Source organism: Canis aureus, chromosome 21 (assembly GCF_053574225.1).
Source record: "Canis aureus isolate CA01 chromosome 21, VMU_Caureus_v.1.0, whole genome shotgun sequence".
NCBI lineage: Eukaryota > Metazoa > Chordata > Mammalia > Carnivora > Canidae > Canis > Canis aureus.
The window spans coordinates 40,647,836-40,667,388 of NC_135631.1; the positions used below are offsets into that span (position 1 = coordinate 40,647,836).

Consider the following 19,553-nt stretch of genomic DNA (forward strand, 5'->3'; position numbering starts at 1 on the left):
ATGATGCCAGTGCACCACACTTGGGGTAGCAAGAACCTGGAGGACTGTTTCACATACAGAAACACTGCCTGGCATGGCAAGGTTAAGACCCAGGAGCTGAAAGTAGATCGTTCACTGCAGTGTCGCGTAACATAGTGAAGACCTGCTGTACTAAGCCTATGATTGTGATTATGCCAAAAACAGTCTCTTTTGTTAAGACACACAGGTGGCAAGGAGGGAAAATAAGCACCCAACTACAAGTGACCAGAGAAAGGCAGGTGGAACTTGGCATCCGGAGGGTAACGTGACAAATAGCAGGTGATAGTAGCTAGGCAAGCAGTAGCAGTCTAGGATGTGAGGATCATTGAAAGGGTAATGTATGCAGTGGGGAATCTCAAAAAGATCCGATATCTGCATGAGCAGACAGCTGAGTCATGGATATGTAGCCATAGAACTAAACATGAAAGAGGAGACAAAGAGTTGAGGGAGAAGACAGGAGAGGGTGATAGAGGTCTCAGCGAGATCAAGAAGATGGTGGGGAGCTAAGACACAGACTCAAATCAAGGTCCACAAGACAAGCATTCATTTACTAAAAGTGGAGTTTTGGAAATATGGTTGAGCCCACAGATAGAAAGACTCAGCCCTAGGGCACCTGGATGGCTCAGTCAGTTAAGTCTGCCTTTGACTCAAGTCATGGGTCCTGAGATTGAGTCCCACCTTGCGTTCTGCTCAGCAGGGAATCTGCTTCTCCCTCTCCTTCTGCCCCTCCCCCTGGCTCATGCTCTCTCTCTTTCAACTAAATAAATAAAATCTTTTAAAAAAAAATAAAAATTTAAATTGAACTCCAATTAAAAAATGTAATAAATAAATAAATAAATAAATAAATAAATAAATAAATAAATAAATAAAATAAAAAAAAAAAGACTCAGCCCTAAAGAAGCTGTTCTTTAGTATGCTTGGTCTATGTGCCAGACCCTGCTGCAAAGGGCTTCATACTGTTATATGTCACTCTCATGAATCTGTATCGCAGGCATTAATACCCCATTTTGGACAAGTATCGAGATTCAAAGGGATTCCATACCTTGCCAAAGATCCCTTATAAATAAAGGGCAAAACAAACAACTCATAGTCTACACTCTTTTCATGACCTCATGCAGGCCGACCGGCACACTGATGAGGTAACTTAATGTCAACCCCGGGCTCCTACAATCTGCCCCTGGATCCAAGAAAGGAGGTGAGCCTTATATGTGGCAAGTGGCCTGAACTGAAGATAGAAGAGGGAGGGGAGGATGAGGTGCCAGGCATTGCATGACATAGTGAAGATCTGCTGTGATTATGCCAAGAGCAATCTCTTTTGTTAGCAGTTCTGCAGTTATCTCATTTCCTCTAGGAAGTACCTTATCTTAAGCTCTGGGCTTGTCAATAATTCACAGAAAGTGTTGAAAGAGGACAGGAGAGACACTGTACGGGTCACAGTGTCCCAACCTTAGCCAGACGGTGTCCTGATTTCTCTATGTTGGTCTCTGAATTGGCTATCTCTGCACAGCTCACTAAAGGAAATCAAATGGCTCCACTGCAGCATATTCAAGATGTCATGTGCATGTGTTGATGACTACTCTTCAGCTGAAATGAATAGAAATTGACTGGACCTAGCGTGAGAGGAAAGAAGGTGAAGTATGGGTACCTGGGTGGCTCTGTCAGTTAAGCACCTGACTCTAGATTTTGGCTCAGGTCTTCATCTCAGGGCCCTGGGATCAAGCCCTGAGATGACTCTGTGCTTGGCATGGAGTCTGCCTGAGTTTCTCTCCCTCTGCTTTTCCCCACCCCTCAAATATATAAATAATTTTTCAAAAAGAAGGCAAAGTAGATATGGTGGAGATATACAGATTCACTCATTGAATCACATTTTATTCCATGCATGATTTGTTGCATGCCACAGGCGGGGCAGTAGAAACTACATTGCTTAGACTCCTTAGAGCATAATTCTGCACATTGCCTAGCTTCCAGCCAGCAGAGTTTACCTCAAAAGCTGGAGCCATGCTCCAAAGTTGGTGAGCAGATGTGTGTGGGATGGAGGCTGAGAGCGGTAACAGATATCTCCGTGGCCAGGTCTTGGCCTCACAAGTGTCAAGAATTCTTCTGGTGTGGATCTGGATAAAACCCATGTGGCCATGGGAGCAGCAGCTTTCCTAGCTTTCTGGAAGGGTAGGGAGTAACTCTCTCCATGGGCCATTTCTGTGGGATTATTTAGGGTTGTTGTCTTGAAAGCTTGACCTAGAGACTGCTCTCTCCCTTCCAGCAACTTTGTAAATACCCAATTCCTACATTAAATCCCTTTCTGCTTAAACTAGCTAGAATGGATTCTCTTATCTGCAACTGAGCCCTGACTGATATCCTGAAGGAGTTTACAATAAGGATATTTGGGGATGTCACCTAGAAATGGAAGTAGTCTTTTGCTCTCTGTGTATGCATGTATCTCTCTCTCTCACTTCCTTCAGCCTTCCTTCTCAGTAAACCTACTTCCTCTACTCATCATCCTTCATACAAGGCACCTTGAGCTCTCCTATGATAGCCTTGTTCAGAAATAATGGACGGTCCTTTATGCCTCATCCCATATTCCCGAGGGAGAAAAACTGAGAAACTGAGTGGCATAGTTTAGATTTCTACCTCTAGTTCAGTCGGCTATTCTAACAATATCAAAATCCTGTGAAGCTTTCTGGTAGTTCATTAATTCACATTTTACAATCTAAGAAACTGAGTCTTAGTTTACATGGCTTGCCCCAGTCACACAACGGGTAAGCAGAAGACTCAAGATTTACACCCATGTCTCCTGACCTCAAATTTGAGGCTCATTCCACCATACCATCACTGCTTCTTTAGTATTCATAATTAGATCTCAGGAGCATTTCACAATTTGCAGTGTGTTTTTATATCCCCTAACTCATCTAATCCTTCCAACAGTCCCGTTGTTGTCATTATCCCCATTTTACAAATAAGAAAATTGATGCTACAGACATTGTGTGACTTGCTATCCATTCCTGAACTTGATGATTCTCTTCACTGTTTAAAGATGAGGGTGCACTGCAGAGCATTGTTGAGCTCCGTATTTGGTCACAGACCTTGCTATAGTGTCTTCCTGTACTTCAAAGAGATATCTGAATGACCTTCCTAGTCTAATACACCTTGGAAATTATCTCTATTGTCGGGGGACAGGATTAGCATGAAGGACTCATCCTTGCTTTTGTCATCACTCAGAGATGTAGTTAAAGGGTTTTTTGTTTTTTTTTTTAACCTAACTTTTGCAAAGAAAGACATTTCTCAAGAGAAATTACTAGGGCATTTTCTGCACCATCCTTTTTTTTTTTTAAGACTTTGTTTATTTATTCATGAGAGACACAGAGAGATAGAGAGGCAGAGACACAGGCAGAGGGAGAAGCAGGCTCCACGCAGGGAGCCCGACATGGGACTCGATCCCGGGACCCCAGGATCACACCCTAGGCTGAAGGTACTCCAAACCACTGAGCCACCCAGGGATCCAACCGTCTTTAATAGTTATTGAGCTGCTATCTTATACAAAGTGCAACACAGGGCATGCAAAGGACCAAATACTTCTAGGTTTTTGCAGGCTGCTCCATTATTTCTTCCATGGTGACCTTGTGGCAGCAGATCAGAGCCCCGGGATAGAAAACTCCGTTATTATAATTCTCTCTCAGTGGAGCTTTCAGCAGGCATTTCCACTCCTACTGTTTATGTGCAGTGCAGATGTTTGATTACTTTCTGGCACGGTGATGGGAGTCCAGGCTCCAGTCTCTGTGCAGAAATCCTTCCCTTTTTCTGGCAAAGTTCTGGCAGCCCCCCCATGGTCAACATCAGGCTCAATGCAACCCACTTCACTTCTGACCACTACTCGAGAACGGTTTTAAAACTCCAGCATATGCTTCCCTACTTTGTAGTCAGCTGTCATAGCTCCATAACCCTGCTCTACGGCTTGGTTCAGTATCTTTTCTGCTACATCATCATTGTATAACAAAATTCTTTGTTATTGAATTGGCACACAAATTCCCAGTGATTATCTGGAATGACCCTAAGGTAATTTCTGTCAATGATAAAGCTGAGCTCACTTGTTCTCTTGGCTTTATAAAAGAAACTCAGGAGAGTGGGAGACAACCTGAAGCCTGAGGAGTGGGATGCCCCAGAGCTAACCTGCACTTTCTTGGGAGTCTGAATGCTACGGGACCAAGGCTTTGGCAGAAGCAGTATGAGGAGCCCTGAGTTTAGAAAGCTCAACTGTGAGGGGCGTGAACCAATAACAAGACGAGGTTCTTTCACTTGGATCACTTGGGACCTTTGCTGATTTTCTCTACCTTGCTCATTTTACAATAATTCTAATTTTAAAAACTAAAATACTAAATGGGTTAAATTTCACCTAGAAAACTACAGTTGGCTTTTTCATTAGGATTCCATCTTACTGTCAAGTCCATGAGAGGTCTGGAGAAAAGGGGAAATGGAGCCTTTCCCCCCTTCTTTATCTATGAGGCAGCCCCTGAAAAGAACCTCTGGGGTTCCTTGGCACACGGTTTGAAAATCACTGTCATACTTCTAGCCTTGTGCAAGATCCTCTAATTCTGGGCCTCTGAAATGAGTGACAGAAGTGTGACATCAGAATGATGAGAAAGAGAGCAAACATTTGTTCTTTCATTCCTCAATCTCCCGCTCCCATTTTTTTCTCCTAATTTCCTTCTCAATTTTTCTCCTCTATCACCCCACCAGTCTGTGGCAAAGTTCGAACTGTGGGTTTAGAAAACCATACAAGATGTCCCTGAAAAATCAAACTCACTCACTCAGAATAATATTTTGGGACAGAAAACCCACTTTAGGGGTTTCTAGTCAATATCTCTGATTGGCACCAAATCCAAACTAGCTTAATCTTGGTTTGCATACCAAGTTCATACTTTTAATTTTCATTATTCTTTGCATTTAGCAGAACTTATAACCATGGGAAGCATTGTAATTGCTTGTCTTTATTGTAAGAAACTTGGATTTTTCCTTTGTAAAAGTTAAAAAAATAACTGGATGTCTCCAAATTATAAATGATGAAGTTATAATCCAAACCAATAACAAAAGGCTAAAGATCAAATGGGATAAGCTGGTGCTTTCTGAAAATGATATTTGTCAAGGCAACTACCATGTATAGGCCCTACAGTCTTTTAGTTCAATGTTCTCAGGAGACTCGTAGTGATCCGATGGAAACTGTCAAGCCTAGAACAGCTGTGGGTTAGATGGAGATGAGAAAGGTGATTTGGCCCTGCAGTTAGGGAATGAGCTCTGGAAGATGGAGTGTGAATGCTGGAGGAGCTATAAACCCAGAGGCGCCTCTGACAGATGGCTTCCATCTTGGAGAGGACCTAGAGAGAAGGCCTGAAAATTAAGGTAATACCCAGAGGGATAAGATTAACAGAATCACCCCATTTCTGATCCTATGAGGCATGTGGAAGCTGATCTGATTCTCTCCAGCTGGTATATATGCAGTCTCTGGGAAAAGTTGCATTTAGGCAACTCAAAAATGGGTTTTAGGTACCATGTATACATTTCTTTTCTAAGTTGTCCTCAGCTTACTTTCTTATGCTACTTTGCATTTCTTCTATTTTTTTAAGATGTATTGTTTTTTAGGAGGAGAGAGAGAGAGTATGAGCAGGGGGGAGAGGGAGAGGGAGACACTCCAGCAGAATCCTCACTGAGTGCAGAGCCTGATGCAGGGCTTGATCTCACAACCCTGAGAACATGACATGCGCTGAAATCAACAGTCAGATGCTTAACCAACTGAGCCACCAGGTGCCCTGCTGCCTTGCATTTCTAAGCACCTTTCATTGAACCTCTCAAAGTACAAAACTTAACTAAACCAACTTTGCAGTTCCACATGAGGCAGGGAGTTATTCTGTTGAAAAACATCATGGAAGTCAAATGAATTGGCCAAAGCATATTATGAATCCACAGGTTGGTTTGCAAATAAAAGCCCAGGGTTCAGTGGCTTTTGACTCCCTCTCCTGATAATCACACCTCAATTTGAGGTTTTTTCCCTCCTTGTAAGATAATTTTTATTTATATTATCTTCATATGACATAACTTTTTTAAAAGATTGATTTATTTGAGAGAGAGAGAGAGTGCATACATGCATGCATGACTGGGGGAAGGACAGAGGGAGAGAAGCAGAGTCCCCCACTGAGCACAGAGACCAACACCAGGCTCTATCCCACCACCCTGAGATCATGGCCTAAGCCAAAATCAAGAGTCAGAAGACCAACTGACAACTGACTGAGCCACCCAGGCACCCCCAATTGACATAACTTTTAAGGAAATGGTAAAGCAAAGCAGAGATAGAGGAAATGTGGTTTTATCTTTCCCTAAAAGCAAATACTCCCAGATTCTGTTCTCTATCTTCTCATTCCCACCACAAAGCATTCCTAGTTTTCTAATCCCTAAATCTCTGGGATAATGACTTTCAGCAAAGTAAAAGGAAGCTACTGACCTCCACATCAGCCTCCAAGGAAAGTACCTATGAAAGACTGAAGCAGACATCCAAATACTTGTAATTCTCTTCTAAAAAAAAAAAAAAACAAAAAACAAAAAAACAAAACAAAACAAAAAAAAAACATGAAGTGGGGCGGGAACATTGCCTCTTTCTTCCTTCTTACTGGAAATATCTCAGGTCTCTAGTTTTGATCTTCATGTTCTTTTTTTTTTTTTTTTCCTAGTACAGCACCTGGTGAGTTGGCAGAGAGAGAATCTAAGAATTTGCTGAGAACACTTTTCTTGGCTCAGTGAGAAAAAGTTGACACCCGAGGGCAACATCTCACTGGCTTTTTGTGAACTGATTTCACACTCCTATCTCTGGGGAGTGAAGATTCCTCTCAGTGCTGCCATTTTTGTTAGTGGTCAGCAGGGCTGGGTGTGAGCATATGCTCCTTTGCCCACAGAGGTAGAGGTATGAGATGGCAATGCAGGGAACTAAGGTCTCTTAGTTTCTCGTTGTCATCTGTAGCTGCTCCCCTCCTGAGCAGTAGAGTCTCTGCTAATTAGCCAACTGGTGGCATTGTTTCTATGATTGACCCTTTTCAGACCATGAGAAATAGGCCCAGTGAGCAAAGCCCCTGGCACAGAAAAAGATAAGTTTGACTTTTATTTCCAAAAATAGATCACTACTCCTAGCATCCCCCCTTTTGGAAGAGGGCTTGTTATCACCTTCTATCAAATGAAAGCAGCCTTCTCCAACTAGCCTGTCCTGTTGCTTTATTTAGTTGCTCTGCAGTCCTTCATACAAATGTTAAAATACTCAGGTACTTCTACACCACACCTGCATGCACACCACAGCCATTGGATGCCATGAGTAAAATAAAAAGGGATGATCATATAAAACTTCTATAAACACCAGCTTTGTCTTCCTGGAAGGTTCCATCAGATTAAATACAGATGCTATTCAGTAGCAAATAGAGAAACTAGTTTGCCCTCAGACTTCTGAGAAACAAATATAGGTATGGATGTCATTTCAAACATCCCAGGAGTTTCTCATGAAATGCTTCCTTTTACCATTCAACCAGTGAACACTAAAGGGGACAGGTGCCTTCTGGCTTTATGTCATCTATAAAAACCAAGCTGAAGAGTATTCCAACTCTTCAAGTTTGGAAAGAAAAGCCTTGAGCAGCTTTTCTTACTGTCATTAAGGAGGGAATATAGGAAGAATGGACTTTGAAAGTAGAGAGATGTTTTTTGTTGTTTGGGGGTTTTTTTTTAATTGTATTTATTTATTAATGAGAGACATAGAGAGAGAGGCAGAGACATAGGCAAAGGGAGAGGCAGGCTCCATGCAGGGAGCCCTATGTGGGACTTGATCCCAGGACCCCGGGATCAAGACCCAAGCTGAAGGCAAATGCTCAATCACTGAGCCACCCAGGTGCCCCTGTTGTTGTTTCAGAGAGAGAGCATGTGCATGCATGTGTGTATGGGGAGGGGATGTGCAGAGAAGAAGAATCTAAAGCAGACTCCATACTGAGCATAGAGCCCAACATCGGGCTTGATATCACCACTGTAAGATGACGACCCAAGCCAAAATCAAGAGTGGAATACTTAACCCACTGGGCCACCCAGACACCCCCAGAGAGACATGTTTTAACAAAATATTAATATTTATTTCTTTTTGCCTTTCTAAGTACTAGGTATTCTCCATAAAACATCTTAAAGCCCAGATCCTCAAGATTAGGATTGTTACAGAAGGTATACAAATAGTAGACTGAGCCATAGGAAATTTCTGGCAGTCAACCTTTGACCTAAGGTATGGCAGTTTCCCAGTTCAACCAACAGGGGAAAAAAATGAGCAATTTTGATACACAAAATAAATTTTACTCTAAGAAGATAGCTTCAAAGTAATATAATCTCAACAGAGAAAGGATTTTCTAAATTTGACATATCAAAGACCATGTAAGAGTGTTTCCTTCCATCTCCCTTTAAGGCCCAGCCTGAAGGCTAGAGTCATCTTAGTATGAAAGATTCTAGAACCTTAGTACACCATAAGAAATTTGAGGGGGAAATAAGTCAACAAGGAGACTATATGGCTTCCTCGGGAGACTTAAAGGAGAGAAGTAGACCACTCTCTTTCTAAAATGCTATGATGGGGATGAATTAGATACTCCAAAAGTAGCAAATAAGGAACTAAAACTTCTGTGAGTCTAAGAGGTTGAAGATCACTTTGAGTTGGGGCCCAGGGTGCAAAGAAGTGTAACCGCAAACAGGCACACGTTCTATGAAACATAGCTGAGTCACATGACTGCTTGTGGTTTCAGTGTAGAGGAGACGAAAGATGGGGAAAGTAGACCTGTACCATTTCCCTGTTGGTAGAAGAGCTTTCTCTGAGATTATTCAAATAATTTTGCACATACACATAAATGCTGGACTCAATAAACTGACTTATTGAGCTTCGTAACAGTCCCCGGAGAGTGGAAGGACACAGACCATGATGACTCAGGTGTAATCCAGCCACGTGGGACCTCACTGGGAATAGCAGGTCTCTGGCACACAGGCTACAATCCCACACCATTGCAGATATAATTAATTGATTCTGGCCAGACATTTCTACTGGAGCCAGAAGGAAGTCTCAGAGTCCTTCTTGACGTAGATTCCAACAGTCACTACTAAGTAATCCAAAGTAAACCTAGAAAATAAACTTTTCCCTTTCTGTGTTCCCCTTCTTGTCTTTGTTAACACCACCCAAATGGTCTCTCCTCACCCTGACAACCCGCTTTACCTAGCCCCCACCTTCATCCACTAGAATATAAATTCTTGAAGTGCAGGGATCTTCTTTCTGTTTATAAATGCAGAAGGCCCTCAGACAGTGCTTGGAACAGGGATGGAGCCCCACAAATATTGACTGAATGACAGTATGACGGGATGAATGACTCTTTACTTGATCAGCTCACACACCACCTCTGTAAGGAACCAACCCCTCTCCATCTCCTCTTGCTTGACAAAACCACACAGGATGAGTAACCTCTTGACCAAATTTACCACACTTGGCCTGTGGACCCTCAACCAATGATTGTTGACTTGAATTACAATAAGAACAGAGACTTGACTAAGTAATTAAAATAATGGCACTTCTCAGGGATATGGTACTTGCACATTTTCAGATAGGTGTTTCATTTCATTTCATTCCACCCTGTGAGTTGATTAGGTTGGGAATTGTCTCCATTATATAGGTGTGAGAACATGGCACACAGGTGGTTTTCTCATGACTTGCTTGTGCCAGAGGTCGTACCTGTCTGCTTGGTGCTCTTTCCATGAGACCGCTGCCATTTTTCTGTATCATTTGCTTCCGTTGAGACTATATCAAATTCTCCAGGTCTGCAGTCTTGCAAATATATACTAGTTACATAGTTGTAGTTAGAATGCATTTTGAGTATTTCTCTAGATTTTTTTAAAAGAAAACTAGTTTTTTAGCCTAATGAATATTGGTATTTTGACTCTATTATGGTAGTTACTAATACATATTGCTCATAACTCTGAGTGATTTGCTTATTTTATTCCTTTTCCTTATTCTCTGAAGAAGATAAGAGACTTTGGATTTTTCCCCACCCCAGGCCCAGAATTTACCCTTAGTTTTATTTATTTTAGTTTGTTCTATTCAGATATAATTGACACGTAATATTATGTTAGTTTTAGGTGTCCAATGTAATGATTTGATATTTGTATGTATTGCAAAATGATCACCACAGTGAGTCTAAATATCCATCACCATACGTAGTTACAAAATTTTTTTATGATGACGACTTTTAGGAGCTGTCCTCTTAGCAACTTTCAAGTATGCCATATAGTATTAACTAGAGTCATTATGCTATACATTACATCTCATGACTTACTTATTTTATAACTGGAATTTTGTACTTTTTGGCCCGTTTCACGTGTTATCCCTACCCCATACTCCCCACCTCTGGCAACAACTACCAATCTGTTTTCTGTATCTATGAGCTTGTGTTTTTGTTTTGTTTTGTTTTAGATTCCATATATAAGTGAGATCATACCATATTTGTCTTTCTTTGACTTATCTCACTTAGCATAATGCCTTCAAGGTCCATTTATGTTGTCACAAATGGCAAGATTTCATTCTTTTTATAGCTAAACAAATACATGTATACATATACTGCACCTTCTTTATCCATTTATCCATCAGTATTTACTTATGTTGTTTCCATGACTTGGCTATTGAGCAATGCTGCTCAATATATAACATGGAAGTGCATATATCTTTTTGAATTAGAGTTTTCACTTTCTTTGGATAAACACCCAGAAGTGAAAGTTCCAGAAGTGGAATTATTGGATGATATGGTATTTCTGTTATTAATTTTTTTAGCAATTTCTACACTGTTTTCCACAGTGGTTGCACCAATTTATGTTCCTACCAACAGTGCATGAAGGTTCCTTTTTCTCCATGTCCTTGCCAACATTTATTATTTCTTGCCTTATTGATAATAGTCATGCTAACAGGTGTAAGGTAGTACTTCATTTTGGTTTGGTTTTACAGTTCCCTGCTGACTAGTGATGTTGAGCATGGTTTCCCATGTCTGTCGGCCATCTGTATGTCTTTGGAAACATGTCTATGCATATCCCCTATCCATTTTTTGATCAGATTGGGTTTTTTGCTATTAAGTTGTATGAATTATTTATATATTTTGGATATTAGCCCATATTTGATATATCATTTATAAATATTTTCTCCTATTCAATAGCATTTCATTTTGTTGATGGTTTCTTTTGCTATGTAGAAGTTTTTTAGTTTAATGTTGTCCCATTTGTTTATTTTTACTTTTGTTGCCTTTGCTTTGGTGTCAAATACAATAAAAACCATCACAAGATTAATGTTAAGGAGCTTACCACCTATGTTTTCGTCTAAGAGTTTATGGTTTCAGGTCTTATATTCAAGCTTTAATCTATTGTGAGTTAATTTTTGTGTATGGTATCCTGCTTTCCCAGCACCATTTATCAAAGAAACTGTCCTTTCCCCATTTTATATCCTTAGCTAATCTGTCATAAATTAATTGACCATATTTGCTTGGATTTATTTCTGGACCCTATTTTGTTTCATTGATCTTTGTGTCTGTTTTTATGCCAATACTATACTGCTTTGATTATTGTAGCTTTGTAATATGATTTGAAGTCAGGGAACATGATGCTTCCAGCTTTGTTCTCCTTTCTCAAGATTGCTTTGGCTATCCAGGGTCCTTTGTGGTTCCATAAAAATTTTAGAGTTGTTTGTTCTATTTCTGTGAAAAATGTCATTGGAATTTTGACAAGGATTGCATTGAATCTGTAGATTGCTTTGGATAGTATGGACATTTTAACAATATTCTTCTAATCCATGAGCATGGAATATCTCTCCATTTATTTATGTCTTCTTTAGTTTTGGTTATTAATGTCTTATAGTTTTCAGCATACAAGTTTTTCACCTCCTTGGTTAAATTAACTCCTTAGTATTTTATTCTTTTTGATGTAAATGCAAATAGGATTTTTTAAATTTCTCCTTCTGATAGTTCATTATTAATATGCAGAAATGCAATGGATTTTTACATATTGATTTTGTATCCTACTACTTTATTGAATTCCTTTATTACTTCTAACAGTTTGTTGGTGGAGTCTTTAGGGTTTTCTCTATATAATACCATGTCATCTGAAAATAGTGACAGTTTTACTTCTTCCATTCCATCTTATTTTATGCATTTCATTTCTTTTTCTTGCCCAGTTGCTCTGGCTAGGACTTCCAATACCATGTTGAATAAAAGTGATGAGAGTGGACATCCTTGTCTTGTTCCTGATCTTAGAGGAAAAGCTTTCAGCTTTTCACTATTGAGTATGATGTTAGCTGCAGGCTTGTCATATGTGGCCTCCATTATGTTAAGAAACCTTACCTTTGTACTTTCTCTTTTTTTAAGATTTTTATTTATTTATTCATGAAAGACAGAGAGAGAGAGGCAGAGACACAAGCAGAGGGAGAAGCAGACTCCATGTAGGAAGCCCGATGTGGGACTCGATCCCAAGACCCCGGGATCATGACCCAAGCCAAAGGCAGACGCTCAACCGCTGAGCCACCGAGGTGTCCCCACCTTTGTACTTTCTATGTTGAGAATTTTTATCATAAATGGATGCTGAATTTTGTCAATGCTTTTTCTGCATCTGTTGAGATGACCACATAATCCTATCCTTCATTTTGTTAATATGTGTATCACATTGATTGGTAGATGTTGAAGCATCCTTGCATCCCTGGAATGAATCTGACTTGATCACAGTATGTGATCCTGTTAATGTATTATTGAATTTGATTTGCTAATATTTTGTTGAGGATTTTTGCATGTGTGTTGCCTATAATTTTTTTGTGGCATCCTTGTCTGATTTTGGTATCAGAGTGATGCTGGCCTTGTAAAGTAAGTTTGGAAATATTTCCTCTTCTGTTTTTTGGAAGAGTTTGAGAAGAATTGGTATTAATTCTTTGAACATTTTGTAGAATTCACCAGTGAAGCCATCTAGTCCTGGACTTTTGTTTCTTTAGTTTTATTTTTGATTTTTATCAATTTCTGTTTCATCTTGTTGTTTTAATACCCTAAAATGATGACTTTCCTGTTGACCAATCACTTGAGGCTAATGATAACTACTTAAATTCATACTTCCATGTCTATTATTCTTTTTATTCTCTCCCCTAGAGGGATAGAGTGAATTTTTTACCATCATTTGACAGAAAAGAAAAATGAGGCAGAAAGAAGGGAACTGACTTGCCAAAAATCATTGAATTAGTTAATGACACAGAGACTATTAGAACTCAAGTCTTTTGACCCCACGTCCTGAGCTCTTTCTGCTCAAATGTAATGGCCTTTGTGTGCCGTCTCCAGCCATGCAGTCCCAGGGCATGCTGACAGGAGAGCTCAGACAATGGCTCGGATTGCCTCCTCGCAACAGCCCTACAAGGACACTGGAACCCACCCAGCAGTGCCCTTTCCCATTCTAAGGCCACCTTAGCTCACTCTTCACAAGAAAGGACTGGCTGTGCTAACCGGCACTGCTGCCCAGCAAAGTGAACGGAAACATCATGCAGAGATAAAGTAGAAAGCAGAAACCTCATTCCCTTGCTGCCTTGAAGTAGAGAATAAAGCATCCTTGGAGGTCCTCCTTCTGAGAGTGGGTTCACCTTCAGAATATAAATGGCAGCCTCCTCCCCATGCCACTTCCTACTCTCGAGGCAGGCAAACTGCACATTTGGTGGGTAAGACACATGACTTGGACTTCAATCTTGCAATCAAATATATTTTTAATTCAAGTCCCATGCAATTTGGTTAATATTAACTTTATTGGGTAATTATCTTATTTGGAGTGCTCTTAACAGTACTGCCGACAAGAATGTCAGCTTGCTACAAGAGATGGGCTTGCTGACGGCAACACAAAAAGGAGCTGAGGCAGGTTTTTCTTTTAACCTATTTATTAAAATTTTATGAGTAAGTCATTTTCTCCCTTGTGGGCTTTCCCTTCTAGCTTGTATGGGATCACAGCTGCTTGAATGTAAATGAAGCCGCCCAGTCTCCCTGTCATCCACAGCAGCTGTCTCAGAGCCAGAGTGGCCCTCTGGGGGGGTCTCTCCCCCACCCAGGAACTGATGGGGCAATGAGGGGCTGCTGGCTGTACCTCACCCACCGTCTTGGTGAGCTGACCACAGACAGGCAGGGTGCTGCTGTGGGGGAGTCAGGGTGGGCCCTGCCCTGATATGGAGGGGGACCTTCTATACCTGGTCCCGATCAGCCCTGATTGTCCTTACTCATGACGGGGAAGTCACAGCCCCATCAGCACCACCCAAAAGGCCATCACAATTAGCATCAGGCTGTCATGATTCTCCACAGCAGAACCAAAGTGCTCTCCAGTTAGGTAAATTTAAGAAATATTATACAGGGGAGCCTGAGTAGCTCAGTCAGTTAAGTGTCTGCCTTCAGCTCAGGTCATGATCTCAGGGTGCTGGGATCAAGCTCCACATCAGGCTTCCAGAGCTTAAACCCCAGTAAAGCTTCTACGTAAATGCGCATCACTATGTCCCAGTGTTTTTCCAGAACTTGAGCTTTATGGAAAAAGAGTTTTTTGACTACTTATATTCTGGGCATCAAGATACAGTCCATTTTATTCAAGTGCTTTTGTATATTCAATTCTATCTGATTTTGTTCCTTTTATGGAGTTTTGCTCTGAGGATCTCTGTTTGCAGTACCCAGAGCATGCTGGATTAAAGTCCTCAGTCAGGAGGCAAAATATATGACTCTTAGCATCTTTCTACATTAGAGCAGAACCACACTGTAAAATTTCCACTTGCCCTGCCTCTTTGATGCAAGGCAAATGCTGAGCCATCGTTACAGTTAAAACAGTTAAATCGCTAGCTTTTCTGGGACGGGTTTGATTTCAAGAGTCATTGTCAATGCACAGGTCAAAGGTTGAATCACACCAAGGCTCAAAAGTAGGATAACCATAATATGCTATATTCAGGCAGTTAAATACAGCTACTAATTTTTCATAGGTTACCAACCAAATAATATTTCCAGGGAAGCCTCAGCAATCTTAACATTACCTACCCATTCGTGCCTGAATACCAACATTTTTGGTTAAAAAAAAAAAAAAATTTTTTTTTTTCATTTTCCTGCCAGTTACATATAGGGGACCAGGTAGAGAAAAGTTACAGAGATTAAAGAAATAGTTTGCAAGAATTTAAAATGCCCTCTCCTGCCAGACTGAAGAATATGATTTAAAACCTCAAAGGTTTTCACTTGCCCTGAAGCAAGCAGCCACTATAATAATTTAACTGGAACCTTTTATTATATAAGTCATTAACTTTAAAAATGCAAATCTTCTGAATATAGCCAACAACTAACAATTTTTCTTCTTGGCTAAAAGGCTATTCTTCAGGGTTTCTCCTAGATTCTCTGAACTTTCTCTTCCGTATTTTTTTCTTAGCTTCTCAGAACATAAAAAATGCATGCTCACATTTTTCTTAAATCGTGATTTTCCACATGTGCCCTAAAATGCCTCCTATTCGTATCAGAATCTCAGAATGCATTGTTTGGGAAGAAGAGAAGGAGAATGTAATTTCAAAAATAGCCTCTATCCATATTTTCTAGTCTGGGTTTAAGGTATGAGCTAGCTAGTACCAGACCAATGCCAAAGAGGGGATCTAGATCCAGTGGATATAAATCTAAATGCATTCCTAATAACATCAAAGCTTTGTTGTGGTGAACATCATAGACATGAAGGACTAGGAAGTAAATCCCTTCTGTGGGTCCAAAGTCATCTGGGCTACAGCTGAAATTATCTGCCTACACTGACAAATTATTTGGAAATACTACACTTTGCCGTTACTACAATACAATACCAAACAGAGCGAATTTTTTTAAACCACACCTCAAATCCGTGCTACCAAGATACCTATGGGTCTCCCCACCCCTGCTGCCAATATGATCCTCTCTCTCAGGCCTTCCTCCCAAGCTCTCGCAAAGACATCTCGGGTCTGAAACACCCCAAGTCCTAGTCCGGGCACAAGAGCCCCCTGACTGCTCACTCTTTTACTCGTGGTTCCCACATAACCCTGGGCTTCAGAATCATCTCCCAAGGCCTCCTCTGCTGGGCCCCACTCCCAGGGTGTCTGTTACCTGGGGTGGGGGAGGAGGTGCCAAGAGTGAGAATCCTAACATGCTCCCGGGTTATATGAATCTGCTGGTGGTCCCAGGACCACACCTGAAGAATCTCCGCTCTTAAACTGACAAGAAAATGCCACTGCAATGTCCCAGATATTTATCCTGACGTTTGGGTGAGGGGTTCGGTTCATCGCATATTTCCCTTGTGCCTAGTCTCCTACTTTACAGCACGTGGGACTGTGAGGGTCACCGTGGGTGGCCGGGCTGCTAGACTGGGGGGTAACTAATCTCACGAGGTATGAAGCTGTGACAGGCCTTTACAAGGGGAACAAACACAGCTCAAGGCTGGATACCCCTCACTCCTGATTCAACTGTGACAAGCAGCCCCATTGAGAAGTAAAACCGTGCTCAGATTTAGTGATCCCTGGCCATCCTGCTGGGAAGCACCGTTATGCTCCAGCATCTTCCAGAGGGCACAGGGCTATCTGGTCCCGAGCGTCAGGTGGTCTGGGCCACTGTCGCAGGGAGTTCAACTGTAGCCCTGCAGGTGACAGCGCGGCCTGCAGAGAAAGAAGCTGCCTCTCGTCTTCATATTCTGACTTGAAAGGACCATGTTCCATGTATCATTTTTAATGGATCCTTGTATGTTCTTTGATGTGTTTGGAGATGAGCACTCAGGCTTGAGCACTTGGTATCTTCCTCCCCGGTGCTCCTAGAAAACAGGGATCAAGGGGTAAGCAGGGAATGGTACTCAAATGAGCCCTAAAGCCCATTGGCGGACAGCCCCATCCCTCCCAATTCGGTCACCGTGGGCCCAGGGCCTGTTGGGAGTAAGGAGTCACGAGGCTTTTCCCGAGGATGCTCTCCCCGTTGCTCTGTCTGCAGCTCCTCACTTCCCTTTGCAGCTAATTATTCCCTTGGCCTGATCCAAACTCCCAAAGGCAACCTTCCCAGAAATCCCCAGTGGCTCATCACCAGCACTTCAGAGAAAACTGCTTGTCTTACTTAATTACAGCACAGAAAACTGGGCAGAGCGTATCTGAGTCCTCTCTGGCTGCTGCTAGCTGAGAAAACCTCTTGTCTTCTCTTTCTCCCTATCTGAGTGACTGAGCAGGAGGCAGAGGTGGAGTGGAGACACAGCAGAAATCGTGTTCTTTTGAGAAATTCCCCCACGTGAAAGGAAAGGGGAAGACAGGGACCCCTTGTGATTGAACCAAGGCACTATGGCAGCCTAATGTCACCAGCTGCTTGTTGGGCTGTGCAGGTTTGATGTCGAGGAGAGACTCGGGGGTGTATTTAATCTGTTCTCCTTCTCCAAACAGTGCTCCCACAAGCTCCTTCCATGAGGACCTGGGCTCAGCTTCCTGGGGCCACAGCCCTGCTTCAGAGGAAAGAGAAGGACCTCTCAGGGTGGTGGAGCCGCAGGTGCCACAGTTGACAGACCCTGAGCACCACTCTCAGAATGTCCTTCCCATGCCATTGGAACCACAAGATTGAGCAAGGGTGGGGGGCTCAGATTTGTCATTGTCAGGAGCTCTCAGTGGTCCCCACCTCCACTCATCTAAAGCCCAACTCTACTGTGAATCAGCTGATTCTCCCCACTCCCATGTGTGGGTGGCGACCACACCACCTCAGGCCCTTGTGCCTCGATGAGCATTTGCATCACCTAGCCATCATTGGTTGACTGTCACTAAGGGGCATGAGGTCTGGTGTAGGGGGAGGGGAGGCAGGGACATGCCAACCACAGACATCACCACTCCACAAATTGACCCAAGAAGTACCCAAGCTCTTCATACTCACCTAGAAGGAATACTTATCCTGATTCCCTCACTCTGTTTCTCCAGCTTTCCAGCCATTATGTGTACCCTACAGGAGCTCCCTGAACCTATAACATCCACTGATTTCCCACACACACCTCCTCCAGCCATGGCCAACACACACTCCCGCTGACCTCAAGGCCTCCTTCCCCTCCCACCGTCCTCCCGGAGCTTCCAGGGTGAGGCACCTACAGGGCAGTGGTTGGGTGCCCTGGCTCTGGCACCAGCCTGCCTCAGTTACAATCCAGGCTCTAACATGTGGTCTGTCACATTCAGCCAGTGCTGAGCTACTTTGTGTTTCAGTGTCCTCTTCTCCTGCGTGAGGGTGGTGAGGGGCACCTGGGGGGCTCTCGGTGGAGTATCCACTCTTGGTTTTGGCTCAGGTCATGATCTCAGGGTCATGAATCAGGGCCATAGGATTGAGCCCCACAGAGGTTCCATACTCAGTAGAGAATCTGCTTGAGATTCCCTCTCTCCCTCTCCCCAACCCCTGCAGGTGTGTTCTCTCTCTCTCTCATAAATCTTTTTAAAAAATAAAATGGAGACAGTGATGACTGAGCCCACCATGGAGGGACATCAGGAGAGGTCAATTCAATGGAATGATTTCATGTACATTACTTGCCATAAATCCTGGCCAAATATGTGTGAACTACAATTATTCTTCAAGATCCAGTTGGAATGCTACACGTGTCCTCAGAAACCTGGCCTTCCCTCTTCTGCTCCCCACACGTGAGCCTTCTACAGCTATTTTCCCATCTATGTGATGACAGGCCGCTTCGTGTTGTAGAGCATGAACTCTGCAGCCAGACTTCCTGGGTTCAGAGGCCTGGCTCTGCTACTCAATAGCTATGTGACCTCCATGCCTCAGTTTCTTCTCCTGTAGAATGGGATAACAGTCAAACCTCCCAGGCTTGCACACTTTGTGAACACTCTGGCAGCTGCCCCCTAGTCTTCCTTCACCCTCAAACCCTGCCACCTCCAGAGACCTTGTCAGAGACCATCCACATAGATTTCCTCTCTGTCTTGCCTTCAGTTCCTGTGCACCCCAGCCACCAACTCTAGACCTTGGACTCTGCCATTACCTAGAACCTCTGAAAAAGCAAAATCAGATCCCTATCCTCTCTCCTTCAAGCTGATCAAGACCTTGATCCCTCAAACTTGACTCTTCTCTGTCATCATTGGCTTTCTGATGCGTGCACCCTCACTTCAGTCCTTCCTTTGCCAGCATCCTGAAGTCCTTTACTATGTGTCCTTATACAAGTCCTCCAAGATGCCAACCCAACATTCATCCAAACTGTCTGCTTTTCCTTGATTCTAGCCCTGGACCATTAGATGGGACCAAAGGGAAAAGAAGATCACACAAGCATAGAAGTAGGTACCATTTTCATGGATGCAGTCCTGGGTCTCTCTGCTTGGTCCTCTGCTATCCCCACAGTGGCTATCCCAAGTCTTCCCAAACTCCTGAAAGTCTCATCTCCCCAATTCCCCCACCTCTCTAAGCACGCAGCCTTGTCTCCCACCTCAGAGGAGAAAGAGGTGCCATCAGATAAGCGTCACCTTACAG

At 42.6% G+C, this 19,553-nt stretch overlaps 1 protein-coding gene and 1 long non-coding RNA gene across 6 annotated transcripts in view; one reads left to right on the forward strand and one right to left on the reverse strand.

The window, feature by feature from the left end:
- Nucleotides 1-19,553, forward strand: part of LHFPL3 (LHFPL tetraspan subfamily member 3) — a 560,027-nt gene that overhangs the window by 415,418 nt on the left and 125,056 nt on the right. The gene's annotated exons all lie outside the window — the stretch shown is intronic.
- The window catches only part of LOC144292943 (uncharacterized), a 50,268-nt gene continuing 44,693 nt past the window's right edge, over nt 13,979-19,553 (reverse strand). For 2 of the 3 annotated variants that reach the window (XR_013360355.1, XR_013360357.1), the window contains exon 5: nt 13,979-16,884. This is a non-coding gene — a long non-coding RNA (uncharacterized LOC144292943). The remainder of the gene's footprint in view (nt 16,885-19,553) is intronic. The other variant, XR_013360356.1, reaches the window with a different exon arrangement.